Below are 21,580 nucleotides of genomic sequence, written 5' to 3' on the forward strand. Positions count from 1 at the left end.
GCCGTCTTCCAAAAGGCGGGGAAGTGTTGGTGTTTTAGTATGGCATTCGTTATGTGTGTTAGGTATTCAGTGGCTTTATCCGTGAACTCCTGGAGGACACGGTTTTGAATGCCATCACGACCAGGGGCTTTCCTAGCAGCCGAATGTATTATAGCCCAGGAGACTTCGGCTGTACTAGCATGTCGAATGCCGTCGCGCGATGGTTGGGCTAAAATGCGTGTAACCTCCTGGTCAGTAGCAAGTGTGAACACTGGATCCGTTGGTATCAGGTTCGGTGTGAATGATGCTGCGAGTGTGCGGGCCATTAGATCTGTTTTCTCTTCTGCTGAGTATGCAGGTCCGTCAGGCCCTTGAAGCGTTGGGGTGTACATTTTCTCCCTGCTGAAGTGTCGGGCTAGTTGCCACACGCCAGGTCGCACGGTGTCCAGCCCTTCGAGTTTTTGGTTCCAATGTTGTGTTCTATGTGTTTGTATTTTGTGGCGTATGATGCCCTGTAGCTTGTTAATGTGCCGTTTGAAGTACTGACGCCTGGTACGGTGCCATTGTCTCCTGAGGCGATTCCTCATTGAGATTAGGCCCAGGATTTCCTGGTGCATGGCCGCACTGTGTTGTTGTGAGGCGCGATCAGGTATGGTGCCCGCCATTGCGTCCTGGGCGGCGTTAGTGAGGGTCTCTACTGCCTCGTCAATTTGTGCTGTTTCGTTAATTTCGTGTATGGGTGGGATGTGGCTATCGAGTGTTTCCTTGAACAAAGTCCAACATCCTGCGTTGTTCCATATGCTGCAGTGTTTCCTCAAATGTATAGTATTACAGGTTGGTGGTTTGAGGGCAGATCGTTTTCAACGGCAACGTTGAGTGTCGATGTAATGCTCTTGATGAGGGCCATGTTTAACACGTCTGGCCTGTGTCCCCTCTGATAGGGAATGTGCGTCGGTTCAGACGGCGTTAGTGTAATGTAGTTTCTACCTAGTGAATGTTCGTATAGTTTTTTGCCGTTGTGATTTCGTATGCGTGAATTCCATTCTGGGTGTTTTGTGTTCTTATCTCCAGAGACTATTACTCGTGGTGAATTGTTGAGTAGTCTGCCGATATCGCGTGTTGAAATGCCTTCAGAACTGTTGTATATCGATATCAGTGTAGCCTGAAGGCTCCGTTGAACTTGACTCTGACGGACGTGGCCTCGGTTTGTTCCAGTTCAGGGAGCTCTATGTTTGTGTGCTCAATGTCTTTGTGTAAGACGATTGCAGTTCCAAGGTGTTGGAAGTCCCTTGTAGAAATATTGACCCATGTGGCCTCTATAGCCTCCATAACTGGGAAAGTGTTACCGGTGAATGATTTTGTTTGTAACTGACCTCTCGATTATGTTCTATAAATGTCCGATGGGATTCATGTCGGGTGACCTGCGTTACCAAATCATTCGCTCCAACTGCTCAGAATGTTCTTCAAACCAATCTCGAACAATTGTGGTCTGGTGCCATGGCGCATTGTCATCCATAAAAAATCCATGGTTTTGGGAACAAGAGGTCCATAAATGGCTGTAAATGACTTCCAAGTAGCAAAAAAAAAAAAAAAAAAAAAAAAAAAAAAAAAAAAAAAAAAAAAAAAAAAACAAGCTCCAATCAGTCCATTCCTTGTAAACACAGCCCACATGGTTATGGAGCCAACACCAGGTTGCACAGTGCGTTGTTGACAACTCGGGTCCAAGGCCTCTTGGCATCTGCAACACACTCGAGCCCTACCATAAACTCTTACCAATTAAATCGGGTCTCATTTGATTAGACGACCGTTTTCCAGTCATCTCGGCTCTTACCAATATGGTCACTAATCAGGATAGGCACTGCAGACGATGTCGTCCTATTAGCAAAAGCACTCGCGCCAGTCGTCTGCGCCCGTAGTTCATTACCGACAGATTTCGGAGCATTGTCCTAACAGATACTTTCAACAAAAGACCCTATATTGATTTCTGCGATTACTGGACACAGTGTAGGTTGTCTGTCAGCAGTGACAACTCTTCGCAAACGCCGCTGCTCTCGGTCCTTAAGTGAAGGTCGTCAGCTACTGCTTCGCCCTTAATGAGAGGTAATACTTGAAATTAGTTTATTCTCGTCACGCTCTTGACACTGTGTTTCGAAATATCGAATTCCCTAACGATTTTCGAAATGGAATGTCGCAAGCGTCTCGCTCTAACTACGATTTCACGTTCAAAGTCTGTTAAGACACGTCGTATGGCCATATTCAGGTTGTATACGTTTTCACATTAAACACGTAAGTACAAACAAGTGTTCTGTCAATGCACTGCCGTTTTATATCTTGTGTACGCTATACTGCCGATATGTGCAGATGGCTATATCATGACTTCTGTCACCTCAGAGTATGATGCAGTACGTTTCGAACATAGTTTCTGCCAGTCATTATGAAAAAAAATTATGTTACAAGAATTTCTGCGGAAAAAAGAGGAGGCACCAAAATATTTGGACTGAAAAAATGTATGAACGTTCTGTACGTTTGTACTTCCATGCGATACAGAGTATACCTAGAATACATAAATACATTACATAATAAGAACAGAAAATACTGCAAGAGTTGAAAATGTATCGCCAGTGTAACGATAAAGTCAAAGCTCTGAACTGCCTCACGATCAATGCGGAACAATACACAAGGCTCCAGCAATACTGCATAAAACTGCACTAAGCAGCGGCCTGCTCTGTTACATACACCTGATACCAATAGAATAATAAAATAAAATTGACATTAGTAAAATATATACTTATCCACAACCGTTGTCTTACAGCTAATTGACGACCATGTGGTGTAATGGTCCACAGAAGACATACTGGAACGTCGTTGTTTGTGACCTGCAAGGCGTCATAAGAGATGGTATTACAATTTTTATAATGTAATGTATACTATCACTTATGACACCTGCAAATCACCATTATTTGTGTTTAACACAATCGTGGTGGTGCAGACGTAGTATCCTGGACTCGCAACGGGAAGAACAGCTTTTTAAATCAGCATCAGGCCATCAAAGTTTAGGTACTCTGCGGTTTCCCTAAATTCTTCAAGGCAAATGTTAGTAGCAGAAAGCCTATTGTGTCCACATAACTCCCCAATACGAGGTTGCACTCCTCTCCAGAACCATGTTTCTCACAACACGTTGAAAGTTTTCTGACGTCTTCTTTCATTAAGTAACGGAACAGATTTATTAACTCTTACGTGAACCTCTCGTACACACATTTCATGGAACATGTACCAGCATTGTATGCGTTTCTTTCGGTGTTTTGCAAAGCATAAAACAACTCTTTAAGTTGATCCTTTGCTCGTTCATTGTCATGTTCTCAGTTTACAACTAATGCACTGATCAAGCACTTCGATCAACAGGTCTGTCACGGAACATACACGATGTTCAACTGAACTACGGTGGGGGCAGGCAGTCAACACCGACCGGTATGCATGTGGGCGTTGTGAGCCGCCAGTGTTGCCCGATCGAGCGTTCTGACTTCATTCAACGAACTTTATTGTCCGAGGTTCAACCTACGACTCCACAAACACTGCATGGGACTACACTAAGCAGTGCCCTGCTCTATTACATGTATCTCATACAACCAAAATAACAAAGCATATATGTTGTATAATAAATTACACACATAGTCACAATCATTGCCTTGCAGCTAGCGTATGTTCTTAGGCCACAGATGAGAGATTGGAACGTCGTTGTATGTGACCTGCCAGACGTCATAGGTGAGAATAAACATTTTCTTAAGACAAAGTATATCCGCACTGATGGTTCCTCCTGACCACCATTAGTAACGTAACTCAATGAGCGTGCTGGGGCACAAGTAGAACACTTGACACACATCAGGAGGTACGTAAGTGCAAAACACCATCCTTCCATCAAGGTTTAAGTCCTCCATGGCAGCTCTAAGTCACTGAGTGCAAATGCTAGTATTTACATTTATGTTTAGAAGATTATGTACTAACACTGAATTGAAGGAATTCATTGAAATTCTGAAGGTAGCTTACATAATTTACGAAACGTGGATTCCTAAACTTTCTACAGGAAACGGACTGCAGTTATAAAAGTTATAAGAGGATTCATGAAAACGTAGCAGTACTCGACAGGGGAGAAATAGTGTTCTATCGGTACAGTAGGCAAGCTTCGAAGGAAACGAAGGCGAATTTTGAAAGATAATTCAAATACACAGTGAAGAACTTTAAACTTAGTGGAAGAGTTGAGTGGAATGGCTAGTTACGTGAGATCAGATTATAAGATGAAAGTCATAAAATTATACTTGGGCACTGAAATGCAATCCTATTAAAGAAAGTAATTTGAGTGCATACGATGAGGATGTGACACACTTCTAAAATGAGTAATTAGGTTTGTGTCTAGGTGCAATAAAATGAGTGATGACGGTCTAAGAGGATAAAAAAAAATTTTCAATACCGAGAAAAGTGTTTCTGACAAAGAGAAATTCCTTACCATCGAATGCAACGTTATGTTTCGGTGAGAAGTTTCTGCGTTAAACTTGGATCATCAGCAATTCAAATAAGACGTCAATAACACGTTCTACCGACGAATGACGAAAATTAGATGCGCCAGTTGCATGTTGTTGTTGTTGTTGTTGTGGTGGTGGTCTTCAGTCCTGAGACTGGTTTGATGCAGCTATCCATGCTACTCTATCCTGTGCAAGCTTCTTCATCTCCCAATACCTACGGCAGCCTACATCCTTTTGAATCCGCTTAGTGTATTCATCTCTTGGTCTCCCTCTACGATTTTTACCCTCCACGCTGCCCTCCAATACTAAATTGGTGAACCCTCGATGTCTCAGAACATGTCCTACCAAACGATCCCTTCTTCTAGTCATGTTGTGCCACAAGCTCCTTTTCTCCCTAATTCTATTCAATACCTCCTCATTAGTTATGTGATCCACCCACCTAATCTTCAGCATTCTTTTTGTAGCACCATACTTCAAAAGCTTCCATTCTCTTTTTGTCTAAACTATTTATCGTCCACGTTTCACTTCCATACATGGCTACACCCCGTACAAATACTTTCAGATGCATACCCAACGAAAATATACTGCTTCAGACGCTGGTGAGTAGAAATGTAGGTTCAACTAGACCAAAACAAGGGATCAGTTGTCAGGACCATTATTGAGGCATCAAATAATTGTCCGTCGTAATTTTTGGAAGTGTGAGGGTGGGGGAAATTTGTACAGCGACTCTGATCAATTAATTTCCATACATATTCACAAATATTCTGATACAGTTAGTGAACGGTCTCGTGGTGTAACAGTCATCTGCAGAGAGCCTGCAAAGTTGTTTATGGACTGCAAGGAGTCAAAAGTACAAATACACAATTTTTATCGCAATGTATATTCGCACTTCTGACCCCTGCAGACCACCATGGACAATGGACAAATCCATTTCCTGTCAGACACTTCTTCTAATAGTGAGAAATATCTGTGAATCGTTTCAAATTATTTACTAACGAACAACTTCGTGTTGATGACCAACAGTTGCTTATGCGGTTAAATAGGAATGATTCCAATAACAGCAGGATCACGATGGATTCTGGTCGCTGGAAGAAATTATCATCATCAAAAATTAATCAGCAATGTCATGAAGTGGTCGGACTTGTTGTCCACCTCATATCACACTTTCTGGCTAGAATATAGGTACCCAAACACTAATGGTATCTGGGCTGTGCCTACGCATCATAAACGAGTGTATTATAGAAATTTAAAATCAAAATGATATTTGGATATTTAGTAACTTCCATACTTATCCCTAAACACTGTAAAATGCGTAGAGAACGACTGTACAGCGAGAAGGTCCACAGAAGAGTATCATTCATAGTCAAAGAAATCTACCATTTGTTAAAAGTCTGTATTACCACTGGAAATGAGCTACCAACCGTTGCGAATACGTACTAATTATTAAAGTCGCATTTCCCCTCTGACATAGGGTAGGACCTCCCATTGTTGGGTGTAATGCAGCAACTCGACGTGGCATGGAATCGACAAGTTGTTGGAAGTCCCTTGTAGAAATATTGACCCATGTGGCCTCTATAGCCTCCATAACTGGGAAAGTGTTACCGGTGAATGATTTTGTATGTAACTGACCTCTCTATTATGTTCTATAAAAGTTCAATGGGATTTGTGTCGGTTGATCTGAGTATGCAAATCATTATCCTGAACTGCTCAGAATGTTCTTCAAAACTGTCCTGAAAAATTGAGCTCTGGTGACATGGAGCATTGTCATCCTTAAAAAAATCCATGGTTGTTTGGGAACAAGAGGTCCATGAATGTCTGTATGGTCTCCAAGTATCCAAACGTAACCAGCTGCAATCAGTGGTCACTTCAGTTGGAACAGAGCATCCAGTCCATTACTTGTAAACACAGCCCACACAATTATGGAGCCACCGCCAGGTTGCACAGTGCGTTGTTGTCTACGTGGTAAAAGTTGTGAAACTGTTTCGCCAGTGTAACGATAAAGTCTAAGCTGTCAACTGCCTCATGATCAATGCGGAACCATACACAAGACTCCAGCAATACTGCATACGACTGCACTAAGCAGCGGCCTGCTCTGTTACATGCACCTGATACCGATAGGATACCAAAGCAAAATTGATATTTAGTAAATTACAGACATACCCACAACAATTGTCTTACAGCTAGTGGACTATCATGTGGTGTAATGGTCCACAGAAGACATACTGGAACGTCGTTGTTTGTGACATGCAAGGCGTCATAAGGGATAGTATGCAATTTTCGTAATGCAGTGTGTACTATCACTTATGACACCTGCAAATCACCACTATTAGGATAAAACAAAATCGTGGTAGTGCAGACGTAGAATCCTGGAGTCGCAACGGAAGAACAGCTTTTTAAATCAACATCAGGCCATCAAATTTTAGGTACTCTGCGGTTTCCCTAAATTCTTTAAGGCAAATGTTAGCAGACCATAGCCGATTGTGTCCACATAACTCCCCAATGCGAGGTTGCACTCCTCTCCAGAACCATCTCACTTACAAAACGTTGAAACTTTTCTGACTTCTTCTTTCGTTCAGTCACGGAACAGATTTATTAACTGTTACGCAAACCATTTGTACACACATTTCATGGAACATGTACCAGCATTTCACGTGTTTCTTTTGGTGTCATACAAAGCATAAAACAACTCTTTAAGTTGAACCTTTGCTCGTCATTGTCATGTTCTCAGTTCAGAACTAATGCACTGATCAGTCACTTCGATCAACAGGTCTATCACGGAACATACACGATGCTCAAATGAACTTCGGTGGGGGCAGGTAGTCAACACCGACCGCTATGCATGTGCAGCGTTGTGAGTCGCCAGTGTTCAGTGTTGCCCGATCGACCGTTCTGACTTCGCTCAACGAACTTTATTGTTAGAGGTTGGCCATACGAATCCAAAAACACTGCATGGGGCTACACTAAGCAGTGCCCTGATCTATTACATTCATCTCATACAACCGGAATAACAAAGTATATTTGATGTATAATAAATTCCATACATAGTAACAATCATTGCCTTGCAACTAGCGTACGTTCATGGGTCACAAATGAGAGACTGGAACGTCGTTGTATGTGGCCAGCCAGAAGTCATAGGTGAGAATAAACATTTTCTTAAGGCAGAGCATATCCGCACTGATGGTTCCTCCTGGCCACCATTAGTAACGTAACACAATGAGCGTGGTGGAGCACAAGTAGAACACTTGACGCACGACAGGAGGGACGTCAGTTCAAAACAACAATTTTCCATCCACGCTGAAGTCCTCTGTGGCATCTCTAAGTCACTCAGTGGAAATGATAGTATTTACATTTATGTTTAGAAGATTATGTACTAACATTGAACTCAAGAAACTCCTTGAAATTCTGAAGGTAGCATACGTAATTTAAGGGAGTTGAATGCCTAAACTGTCTACAGCAAACGGATTGCAGTTATAAAATTGTAAGAGGCTTCATGAAAACGTAGCAGTACTCGACAGGGGAGAAATAATGATATTCGATATTCTACCGGTACAGCAGGCAAGCTTCGAAGGAAACCAAGGCGAATTTTGAAAGATAATTAAAATACAAAGTGAAGAAATTTAAACTTAGTGGAAGAGCTGAGTGGAATGGCTAGTTACGTGAGATCAGATGAAAGTCATAAAATTATAATTGGGCACTAAAATGTAATCCTATTAAATAAAGTAATCTGAGTGCATACGATCAGGATGTGTCACACATCTTTGTGACTAGTTGCAATAAAATGAGTGATGACGGTCTAAGAGGATAAAAAAAGATTTGTAATATCAAGAAAAGTGTTTCTGAGAAAGATAAATTCCTTGACATCGAATGCAATGTTGGTTGGTTGGTTGGTTTGTGGGATTAAAGGGACTAGACTGCTACTGCCATTGATCCCTTTTTCCAAAACTTAAGAACACCCACACAGAATAAAAGCGACAATGGGAAAGACGACAGACGACACAGGAAAAGAAAGACTTAGACAGAGTCCAGACAAAAGGAATTAAAATCACACAGAGTGTGACAGTGATTGGCCAACCATAGAGACAAGAAAGGAAAAGCCAACCACCGAGAAAGACACTAAAATCTCAGACTAAATTCGGAGGCCAAAGGCCAGAATCAATAAAACATGACAAACACTTGGATTAAGGGATAAAAGCCCCCTGCCCGAATAAAACGCAAAACTTAGCCTGACATAGCAGTGTCATCTCTTAAAAGGGCAGGGAGCGGATCAGGCAGCACAAACGTCTGCCTGACCACAGTTAAAAGGGCACAGGCCAACAAAATGTTGACCAATGTCAAAGCCACCCCGCAGCGACATAGAGGCTGGTCCTCATGGCGCAGTAAATGGCTGTGTGTCAAGCGGGTGTGGCCAATGTGAAGCCGACAAAGGACTACTGATTCCCTGCGAGTGGCTCACAGGGATGACCGTCACACAGTCGTCATCTCCTTGATAGCATGGAGTTTATTGTGTGTGGTCAGATCGCACCATTGCAGCGTCTGGAAGCGCGACAGCTTTGCGGCGTAAGAATGCTCGCAAATCAGTCTCCGAGAGGTCAACATCCAGAGATGGTTTACTGGTGGCCTGTTTGGCCAATCGGCCTACATGTTCATTACCTGGTATCCTAACATGGCCGGGGGTCCACACAAAGTCCACAGAACGGCCGCAACGGGCAAGAGTATGGAGGGACTCCTGCATAGCAAGCACCAGACGAGAGCGAGGGAAACACTGGTCGATAGCTCGTAAACGACTCAGGGAGTCACTTCAGATAACAAAGGACTCACCTGAGCAGGAGCGGATATACCCTAGGGCACGAAAAATGGCGACCATCGCAGCAGTGAAAACGCTACAGCCAGCCAGAAATGAATGTTATTCGTAATGGTCCCCTAGAGTGAGACCATAACCGACACGACCAGCAACCATCGAACCGTCAGTGTAAGCAACGCCAGAGCCCTGGGATGTGGCAAGGATGGAAAGGAAGCGGCAGCGGAAGGCCTCCGGAGGGATTGAGTCCTTCGGGTCCTGTACCAATTCGAGCCGAAGGCAAGGGTGGGGCACACATCACAGGGATGTACGCAGAGGGGCCCGGAAAAGAGGTGGAAGAGGGAAAACCCCAAGCCCAGAGAGAAGCTCTCTGACTCAGACCACGATCGTACAACCCAACCGGTGCCAATGTTCTGGAAGATGGACGACCGACTGAGGGAACGGGAGACGATAATTAGGATGCCCAGGCAAGCTACAAATATGCGTAGCATAAGCGGCCAGTAAGCGTTGGCGCGGTAACTGCAGTGGAGGGAAACCTGCCTCCACAAGCATGTTGTCCACAGGGCTGGTCCGGATAGCACCAGTGGCAAGTCAGATCCCGCTGTGAAGGACTGGGTCCAGCACCCGCAACGCATATGGGGATGCTGAACCATAAGCCAGGCTGCCATTATCCAGATGGGACTTGATTAACGCCTGGTAGAGCCGTAAGAGGGTAGATCGGTCGGCGCCCCAGCTAGTGTGGCTGAAGCATCGCAGAGCATTAAGATGCCGCCAACACATCTGTTTAAGCTGCCGAATATGTGGGAGCCAAGTCAATGGGGCATCAAAAACCACACCCAAAAATCGATGTGTATCCACCACAGCAAGAAGTTCGCCGGCAACATAAAGACGCGGGTCAGGGTGAACAGTGTGTCCCCGGCAGAAATGCATAATGCAGACCTTGGCGGCCGAAAACTGAAAGCCATGCACTACAGCCCAAGACTGCGCCTTGCGGATGGCGCCCTGCAGCAGACATTCAGCAGCTGCAATCCCAATGGAGCTATAGTAGAGGCAGAAGTCGTCAGCATACAAGGAAGTTGAGACAGACGTTCCCACCACCGCAGCGAACCAGTTTATTGCAAACAGGCAGCCATTTAAGACAGAGCCCTGTGGTACCCTGTTCTCCTGAACTCAGGGGGAACTATGGGAGGCCGCGACTTGCACGTGGAAGGTACGATGCGACAGAAGATTTCGTATTTAAATCGGCAGCGGACCCCCAAGACCCCAACCATGAAGCGTAGAGAGGATGTGATAGCGCCATGTTGTATCGTACGCCTGCCGCATGTCGAAAAAGACAGCGACGCCGTGCTGACGGTGGGCAAAGTCTGTGTGGATGGCTGACTCCAGGCTCACCAGATTATCGGTGGCAGAGCGGCCTTTACGCAACCCACCCTGAGATGGAGCCAGAAGGCTCTGAGACTCGAGGACCCAACTCAACTGCTGGCTCACCATGCGTTCGAGCAACTTGCAAAGAACGTTTGTGAGGCTAATGGGGCGGTAGCTGTCCACCTCCAATGGGTTCCTGCCAGGTTTCAAAACGGGGATAAAAATGCTTTCCTGTCATTGTGATGGAAACTCACCCTCGACCCAGATACTGTTGTAAAGGTGGAGGAGGCGTCGCTGGCAGCCAACTGAGATGTGTTTCAGCATCTGACAGTGAATGCGATCTGGCCCAGGAGCTGAATCAGGGGAAGCGGCTAGGGCACTGTAGAATTCCCACTCACTGAATGGAACATTGTATGATTCAGGATGGCGGGTATGAAATGTAAGGCTCCGACGTTCCAACCGCTCTTTAATGGAGCGAAAGGCCAGTGGGTAATTCACAGAAGCGGAACTGAGAGCAAAATGGTCTGCTAACCGGTTTTTAATTATGTCAGAGTCAGTACAAACTACTCCATTCAGTCAGAGGGCAAGGACGCTGACAAGGGTCCGATAGCCATAGAGGTGCCTAATCTTGGCCCAAACCTGCGATGGAGAGATATGGAGGCCAGTGGTCGAGACATACCGTTCCCAGCACTCCTGCTTGTGTTGGCGAATGATGTGGCGGGCCTGCGTGTGGATACGTTTAAAGGTGATGAGATTTTCTGATGAGGGATGCTGCTTGTGACGCTGGAGCGCCTGCCTGCGATTTTTAATCGCCTCGGCGATCGCAGGCTCCCTCCAAGGCACAGTCCTCCACCAAGGGGACCCAGAAGAACGGGGAATGACAGATTCTGCGGCAGTAACGATGCCGGTGGTGACCGAGTGGACCACCACATCAATGGCTTCAGTCGAAAGAAACTAAATAGGGGCAGTGGAGGAGAACAAGTCCCAGTCAGCCTTATACATAGCGCATCTGCAAGGGCGCCCAGGAGAGTGACGCTGTGGCAATGACAGAAGGATCAGGAAGTGGTCACTACCACACAGGTCGTCATTCACAGTCCATTGGAAAGACGGAAAGAGGCTAGGGCTGCAGATCGAAAGGTCGATGGTGGAGTATGTGCCATGCGCCACACTGAAATAAGTGAAGGCACCATCATTTAAAATGGAAAGGTCGAGCTGTGCCAATACATGCTAAATGGTGGCGCCTCGACCTGTTGCCACTGACCCACCCCACAGAGGGTTATGGGCGTTGAAGTCGCCCAGTAACAAGAAAGGTCGCGGCAATTGGGGATATCAGTGCAGCGAGGACACGCTGCAGGACATCACCTTCTGGTGGAAGATACAGACTGCAGACAGTAACAGCCTGTGGCGTCCACACTCAAACAGCGACAGCATCTAAAGGTGTTTGTAGAGGGACAGACTCGCTGTGAAGAGAGTGAAGGACATAGATACACACATCACCAGATACCCTGGCATAAGCTGCTCAGTTCTTATAATAACCCCGATAGCTACGGAGGGCGGGGGTTCGCATCGCTGGAAACCAAGTATCCTGAGGAGCAATGCAGATGAAAGAGTGAAGGCTGAGAAGTTGTACGAGCTCAGCTAGATTGTGGAAGAAACTGCCAAAGTTCCACTGGAGGATGACATTGTCCATGGCTGAGAAAGGCGTGTAGGGACTGGGGAGGCAGATTACGCCGCTGGGTCACTTGCTGCAACCGATTCAGTACCCGATCGAGTGATATCCATTGCGTCCGAGGGTCCGGTGAGATCCAGGTCTTCAGCAGACACCAGAATCTCGACCTCATCCTCAGCTGCGGAGCTTGCAGGAAGCGATGGGACGGGTGCCACCGCAATGTCGTGATTCTTGGGAATCTTCTTCTTTTTCTGCTTCTCGTGCTGTGCCTTACATGGTTCAGGATGGCAGGGCGTCAATGGGGCAGTCTCAGGGACGGACGACGACCGTGAGGCCCTACGACCAGCGACTGGTTGTTGTTTCAGCCACTTGCAGGTGTCTGCTTTTCCGCTGGTCGGAACTTGCGAAGGGAGGTCCCCAAGAGACCATTTCCTGGCGAGAGTAGCCAAAGAAGTCTTACGCTTCTCTGGCTGGGAAGTGGGAACTGATGTCCCCGATGGTTGGGGGGACGTTGCTCCTGAAGTAGATGGAGCAGGAGCAACAAGGTGTGAAGTGCCCCCCACAATCGTGGGGGCTGGTGGATTCTGACAGATCATAGATCCAACCGTACATTATGACATGAGAAATGGGAGAACCATTGTTGCAGCAGCAGCGTAGGTGTACGTCATTGGCACAGCATGCAGCCCCTCATATTTCTGCTTAGCCTTGGTGTAGGTCAGGCGGTCCAGGGTCTTATATTCCATTATCTTCCGTTCTTTCTGGAATACCCTACAGTCTGGCGAGCAGGGGGAATGGTCTTCTCCACAGTTAACACAGATGGAAGGCGGGGACCATGGAGTATTGGGATGAGAAGGACGTCCACAATCTCGACACGTGATGCTGGAAGTACATTGGGCGGACAGATGCCCAAACACCTCATCGGAGGGGGATATATGGCTTCACATCACAGTGGTAAATCATCACCTTGACCTTTTCGGGTAAGACATCACCCTCAAAGGCCAAGATGTAGGCACCGGTGACTACCTGATTTTCCCTCGGACCCCGACTGATGCGCCGGATGAAGTGAACACCTTGTCTTTCTAGGTTGGCGCGTAGTTCATCGTCTGACTGCAGAAGACATACTGGAACGTCGTTGTTTGTGACCTGCAAGGCGTCATAAGGGATAGTATTACAATTTTTATAATGTAATGTGTACTATCACTTATGACACCTGCAAATCACCACTATTTGTGTTTAACACAATCGTGGTGGTGCAGACGTAGAATCCTGGACTCGCAACGGGAAGAACAGCTTTTTAAATCAGCATGAGGCCATCAAAGTTTAGGTTTAGTTGTTGGAAGTCCCTTGTAGAAAGATTGAGCCTGGCTGCCTCAATAGCCTCCATAAATAGGAAAGTGTTAGCGTTGAATAATTTTGTACGTAACTGACCTCTCGTTTATGTTCTATAAATGTCCCTTGGGATTCAGGTCGGGTGACCTGAGTTACCAAATCATTCGCTCCAACTGCTCAGAATGTTCTTCAAACCAATCTCGAACAATTGTGCTCAGGTGCCATGGCGCATTGTCATCCATAAAGAATCCATGGTTGTTTGGGAACAAGAGGTCCATGAATGGCTGTAAATGATTTCAAAGTAGCCAAACAAAAACCAGAACCAATCAATGGTCGCTTAAATTCGAACAGAGCATAAAGTGCACTCCTTGTAAACACAACCCACATATCATCTTGGGTTGTCGGGTGTTCTGCCGGATATCAGCGTCGCTGATATCCGGCAGAGCACCCGACAACCCAAGATGTCATTAGATCACCGAGAAAGCCTGAAGTGTTACAACAACCCACATAGTTATGAAGCCACCACAAAGTTACACAGTGTGTTGTTGACAACTCGGGTCCAAGGCCTCGTGGCACCTGCAACACACTCGAACCCTACCATAAACTCTTACCAATTAAATCGGGTCTCATTTGATTAGACGACCTTTTTCCAGACGTCTCGGCTCTTACCAATATGGTCACTAGTCCGGATAGGCTCTGAGGACGATGTCATCCTATTAGCAAAAGCACTCTCGCCTGTCGTCTGCGACCGTAACTCATTAAGGACGATTTTCGGATCACAGTCCTAACAGATACTTTCAACATACGACCCATACTGATTTCTGCGATTGCTGGACACAGTGTTGGTTGTCTGTCAGCAGTGACAACTCTACGCAAACGCCGCTGCTCTCGGTCCTTAAGCAAAGGCCGTCAGCTACTGCGTTGTCTTTAATGAGAGGTACTACTTGAAATTAATTACTCTCGGCACGCTCCTGTCACTGTGTTTCGGAATACTGAATTCCCCACTGATGGTTCCTCCGGACCACCATTAGTAACGTAACACAATGAGCGTGGTGGAGCACAAGTAGAACACTTGACGAACATCAGGAGGTATGGAAGTTGAAAACATCATCCGCCCATCCAGGTTTAGGTCCTCTGTAGTATCTCCAAATCACTCAATGCAAATGCTAGTATTTACATTTATGTTTACAAGATTATGTACCAACACTGAATTGAAGGAATTCCCTGACATTCTGAAGGTAGCACTGATAATTTACGAGAGGGGAATGACTAAACTTTCTACAGCAGATGGATTGCAGTAATAAAAGTTATAAGAGGATTCATGAAAACAAATCAGTAATCTAGAGGGGAGAAATAGTGTTATTCTATTGGTGCAGTAGGCAAGCTGCGAAGTAAAACAAGGCGAATTTGGAAGATAACTAAATACAATGTGAGGAAATTTAAACTTGGTGGAAGAGTTGAGTGGAATGTCTAGTGTCGTGAAATGAGATTATAAGACGAAAGTCATAAAATTATACTTGGGCATTGAAATTTAATCCTATTAAATCAAGTAATCTGAGTGGATAAGAAGAGGATGTGACACATATCTAAAAGGAGTAAAGAGGTTTGTGACTTGGTGCAATAAAATGAGTGATGACGGTCTAAGAGGATAAAAAAAGGTTTCTAATAACAAGAAAAGTCTTTCTGAGAAAGAGAAATTCCTTGCCATCGAATGAAATGTGATGTTTGTGTGAGAAGTAGTTGCGTTAAACTTGGATCATCAGCAATTCAAATAAGACGACAATAACAGGTTCCACCGACGAATGCTGAAAATTAGATGGGCCAATTGCATACCTAACGAAAATATACGGCGTCAGACGCTGGCGAAGTGAATTGTATGTTACAACTACACCAAAGCAAGGGATCAGCTGACAGGACCTTTATTGAGGGATCAAATTATCGTCCGTCGTAGTTGTTGGAAGTGAGAAGGTGGGGGAATTTGTACAACGACTCTAATTAATTAATTTCCATAATTAATCACAAATATTCTGCTACAGTTAGTGAATGGTCACGTGGTGTAACAGTCTTCTTCAGAGAGCCTGCAAAGTTGTTGTTTATGGACTGCAAAGAGTCAATACACAATTTTATATCGCAATGTGTATTCGCACTTCTGACTCCTGCAGACCACCATGCACAGTGGACAACTCCATTTCCTGTCAGACACTTCTTCTGATAGTGACAAATATCTGTGATTTGTTTCAAATTCTTTGCTAACGAACAACTTCGTGTTGATGACCGACAATTGCTTGTACAGCTAAAAGGGAAAGATTCCAATAAGAGCAGGATCACGATGGATTCTGGTCGCTGGAAGAAATTATCATCATCAAAAATTAATCAGCAATGTCAAGAAGAGGTCGGACTTTTTGTCCACCTCATATCACACTCTCTGGCTAGAACATATTTACCCAAACACTAGTGGTATCTGGGCAGTGTATACGCGTCATAAACGAGTGTATTATACAAATTTAAAATCAAAATGATAACCGTGCGAGGTGGCGCAGTGGTTAGCACACTGGACTCGCATTCGGTAGGACGATGGTTCAATCCCGTCTCCGGCCATCCTGATTTAGGTTTTCCGTGATTTCCCTAAATCATTTCAAGCGAATGCCGAGATGGTTCCTTTGAAAGGGCACGGCCGATTTCCTTCCCAATCTTTCCCTAACCCGAGCTTGCGCTCCGTCTCTAATGACCTTGTTGTCGACGGGACGTTAAACACTAACCACCACCACCACCATCAAAATGATATTTGGATATTTAGTAAGTTCCATCCTCATTGCTAAACATTGTCAAACGCGTAGGGAACGATTGTACACCGCGAAGGTACACAGAAGGGTGACTACAGATTTGATATTCATAGACTGCACGGCGCTAAATCTATCTATATACACTTTCGTAACATACTGAGTGCAGGCACTTATGATTCTTGCAGAGTATAATTCATAGTGAAACAAATCTACTACTTGCTAAACGTCCGTCTTACCACTGGTAATGAGCGGTCAGTTGTTGCGAATACATACTAATTAACAAAGTCGCATCTCCCCTCTGACATAGGGTAGGACCTCCCATTGTTGGGTGTAATGCAGCAACGCGACGAGGCATGGAATCGACAAGTTGTTGGAAGTTCCTTGTAGAAATATTGAGCCTCTCTATAGCCTCCATAACTGGAAAAGTGTTGCCAGTGAATGATTTTGTACATAACTGACCTCTCAGTACTGTTCTGTAAGTGTTCAATGGGATTCATGTCGCGTGATCTGAGTGTCCAAATCATTATCACCAACTGCTCAGAAATTTCTTCAAAACTACCCTGAACAACTGTGCTCTGGTGACATGACGCATTGTCATCCTCAAAAAATCCATGGTTGTTTGGGAACAAGAGGTCCATGAATGTCTGTATGGTCTCTAAGCAGCCAGACGTAACCAGCTGCAATCAGTGGTCGCTTCAGTTGGAACAGAGCATCCAGTCCATTACTTGTAAACACAGCCCACACAATTATGGAGCCACCACCAGGTTGCACAGTGCGTTGATGACAACTTGGGTCCAAGGCCTTGTGGTGTCTGCGCCACACTCGAACCCTACCATAAACTCTTACCTGTTAAATCGGGCCTCATTTGATTAGACGACCGTTTTATACTCGTCTCGGCTCTTACAAATATGGTCACTAGACCGGATAGGCGCTGCGGACGATGCAGTCCTATTAGCAAAAGTACTCGCGCTGATCGTCTGCACCCGTCGTTCATTAACGACAAATTTCGGAGCACTGTCATAACAGATACTTTCAACATACGACCTATATCCATTTCTGTGATTATTGAACACATTGTTGGTTGTCTGTCAGCAGTGACAACTCTACGCAAATGCCGCTGCTCTCTGTCCTTAAGTGAAGGTCGTCACCTACTGCGTCGTCCTTAATGAGATGTAAAACTAGAAATTATTTATTCTCGGCACGCTCTTGACACTGTGTTTCAGAATACTGAATTCCCTCACAATTTCCGAAATGGAATGTCGCATGCGTCTCGCTCTGACTACGACTTCACGTTCCAAGACTGTTAAGACTCGTCGTATGGCCATAATCAAATGCTTCAAATGGCTCTGAGCACTATGGGACTTAGCTTCTAAGATCATCAGTCCCCTAGAACTTAGAACTACTTAAACCTAACTAACCTAAGGACATCACACACATCCATGCCCGAGGCAGAATTCGAATCTGCGACCGTAGCGGTCGCGCGGTTCCAGACTGTAGCGCCTTTAACCGCTTGGCCACCCCGGCCGGTGGCCATAATCATGTTGTATATATTTTCACATGAATCACGTAAGTACAAATGAGTGTTCTGTCAATGCACTGCCATTTTATATCTTGTGTACGCTGTACTGCCGACATTCGTGAGTGTGCATATCGCTATATCATGACTTAAGACACTTCAGAGTATGATGTAGTACGTTTCGAACACAGTTTCTGCCAGTCATTATGATTGGTCGGTTAGTTTGTGCAATTGAAGTGAGCAGACTGCTATGGTCATCGGTCCCTTTTTCCAAAATTTCAAACACCCACACAGAATAAAAGCGAAGTATAGAAAACACGACAGGCGACACAGGACAAGGAAGACTCAGAAAGATACCAGACAAAAGGAAATAAAATCACATTGAGTGTGACAGTGGTTGACCGACCATAGAGACAAAAAAAGGAAAAGCCAACAGCCGAGAAACACACGAAAAACTCAGTCTAAAATCTTAGGCCAAAGGCCCGACTCAACACAAAAAAAGTCAAACACTTATATTGAGTGATAAAAGCCCCTGCCCGAATAAAACGCAAAACTAAGCCTGCCATGGCGGTGTCATCTGTTAAAAGGGCAGGGAGCGCATCAGGCAGCGCAAATGTCTGCCTGAGAACAGCTAAACGGGGATAGGCCAACAAAATGTGGACCACTTGTTTGGCCAGGCGTCAACATGTTCATTGACCGGGAACACGACATGACCAGGGGTCCACACAAAGACCACAGAGCGGCTGCAACGGGCAAGAGTGTCGAGTGGCTCCTGGACAGCCATCACCAGACGAGAGCGAGGGAAGCACTGGTCGATAGCTTGTAAACTGCTCAGGGAGTCGCTACAGATAACGAAGGACTCACCTGAGCAGGAGCGGATATAATATAGGGCACGAGAGATGGCGACCAGCTCAGCAGTGAGAACGCTGCAGCGAGCAATCAATGAGCATTGTTCGCAATGGCCCCTAGAGTGAGAGCATAACCGACACGACCAGCAACCAGCGAACTGTTAGTGTAAAGAACGCCAGAGCCCTGATACGTGGCAAGGATGGAAAGAAAGCGGCGGCAGAAGGCCTCCGGAGAGTGTGAGTCCTTCGGACCCTGTGCCAATTCAAGCCGAAGGCAAGGCCGGGGCCCACACCACGGAGGTGTACGCAGGGGGGCCCGGAAAGGATGTGGAAGAGGGAAAACACCAAGAGCAGAGAGAAGCTCTCTGACGCGGACCGCGATCGTACAACCCTACCGGGGCCGACGTTCTGGGAGATGGACGACCGACTGAGGGAATGGGAGACGATAATTAGGATGCCTGGGTAACCTGCAAACATGTGTTGCATATGCGGCCAGTAAACGTTGGCGCTGGGACTGCAGTGGAGGGATAGCTGCCTCCACAAGTATGCTGTTCATAGGGCTGACCTGGAAAGCACCAGTGGCAAGTCGGATCCAGCTGTGAAGGATTGGTTCCAGCACCCTCGAAGCAGAAGAGGATGCTGACCCATAATCCAGGCTCCCATAATCCAGACGGGACTGGATTAACGCCTGGTAGAGCCGTAAGAGGGTAGATCGGTCGGGGCCTCAGCTGGTGTGACTCAAGCATCGCAGAGCTTTAAGATGCCGCCAACACATCTGTTTAAGCTGCCGAATATGTGGGAGCCAAGTCAACCAGGCATCAAAAACCACACCCAGAAACCGATGTGTATCTACCACAGCAAGAGGTTCGCCATCAAGGTAAAGCTGCGGCTCAGGGTGAACAGTGCGTCGCTGGCACAAATGCATAACGCAGGCCTTGGTGGCCGAAAACTGGAAGAGATGCGCTACAGCCCAAGACTGCGCCTTGCGGATAGCGCCCTGCAGCACACGTTCAGCAGCTGCAATGCCAATGGAGCTATAGTAGAAGCAGAAGTCGTCAGCATTCAAGGAAGCTGAGACAGAGGTTCCCACCACCGCAGCGAAGCCATTAATAGAAATTAAAAACAGGCAGACACTTGAGACAGATCCCTGTGGTACCACGTTCTTCTGAACTCTGGGAGAAGTATGGGAGGCCGCGACTTGCACGCGGTAGGTACGATGCGACAGAATGTTTCGTATGAAAATCAGCAGCGGACCCCTAAGACTCCAACCATGAAGCGTAGAGAGGATTTGATGGCGCCATGTCGCATTGTACGCCTTCCACATGTCAAAAAAGACAGCGACAAGGTGCTGACGGTGGGCAAAGGCCGTTGGGATGGCTGACTTCAGGCTTACCAGATCATCGGCGGCAGAGCGGCCGTTACGCAACCCACCCTGAGACAGAGCCAGAAGGCCCCAAGACTCGAGTACCCAACTCAACCGCTGGCTCACCATGATTTCGAGCAACTTGCAAAGGACGTTGGTGAGGCTAATGGGGCGATATCTGTCCACCTCCAATGGGTTCTTGCCAGGTTTCAAAACGGGGATAACAATGCTTTCCCGCCATTGCGACGGAAACTCACCTTCGACCCAGATACGGTTGTAAAGGTGGAGGAGGCGTCACTGGCAGTCCACTGAGAGGTGTTTCTGCATCTGACAGTAGATGCGATCTTGCCTGGGAGCTGTATCAGGGCAAGTGGCTAGGGCACTGTAGAATTCTCACACACTGAATTGAACAATGTAGGATTCAGGGTGCTGGGTGTGAAATGAAAGGCTCCGACGTTCCAACCGCTCTTTAATGGAGCGGAAGGCCAGTGGGTAATTCACAGAAGCGGAACTGAGAGCAAAATGGTCTGCTAACCGGTTTGCAATTATGTCAGAGTCAGTACAAACTGCTCCATTCAGTCAGAGCGCAGGGACACTGACAGTGGTCCGATAGCCATAGAGGCGCCTAATCTTGGCCCAAAACTGCGATGGAGAGATATGGAGGCCAATGGTGGAGACATACCGTTCCCAGCACTCCTGCTTGTGTTGGTGAATGATGCGGTGGGCCCGCGGGCGGATACGTTTCAAGGAGATGAGGTTTTCTAGCGAGGGGTGCTGCTTGTGACGCTCGAGAGCCCGCCTGCAATAGTTAATCGCCTCGGCGATCGCAGGCGACCACCAAGGCACAGTCCTCCACCGATGGGACCCAGAAGAACGGGGAATGACAGATTCTGCGGCAGTGACGATGCTGGTGGTGACCGAGTGAACCACCGCATCAATGGCTTCATTAGAAAGAGCCTCAATAGCGGCAGTGGAGGAGAACAAGTCCCAGTTAGCCTTATTCATAGCCCATCTTCAAGGGCGTCCAGAAGAGTGACGCTGTGGCAGTAACAGAGAGATCAGGAAGTGGTCACTACCTCACAGGTCGTCATGCACTCTCCATTGGAAAGACGGTAAGAGGCTAGGGCCGCTGATCGAAATGTCGATGGCGGAGTATGTGCCATGCGCCACACTGAAATAAGTGAAGGCACCATCATTTAAAATGGAAAGGTCGAGCTATGTCAATACATTCTCAACGGTGGCGCCTCGACCTGTGGCCACTGACCCACCCCATAAAGGGTTATGGGCGTTGAAGTCACCCAGTAACAGGAAAGGTGGCGGAAATTGGGCTATCAGCACAGCCAGGACATGCTGCAGGACATCACCATCAGGTGGAAGATAAAGACTACAGACAGTAACAGCCTGTGGCGTCCA

This window comes from Schistocerca serialis, chromosome 3 (genome assembly GCF_023864345.2).
Source record: "Schistocerca serialis cubense isolate TAMUIC-IGC-003099 chromosome 3, iqSchSeri2.2, whole genome shotgun sequence".
Classification (NCBI taxonomy): domain Eukaryota; kingdom Metazoa; phylum Arthropoda; class Insecta; order Orthoptera; family Acrididae; genus Schistocerca; species Schistocerca serialis.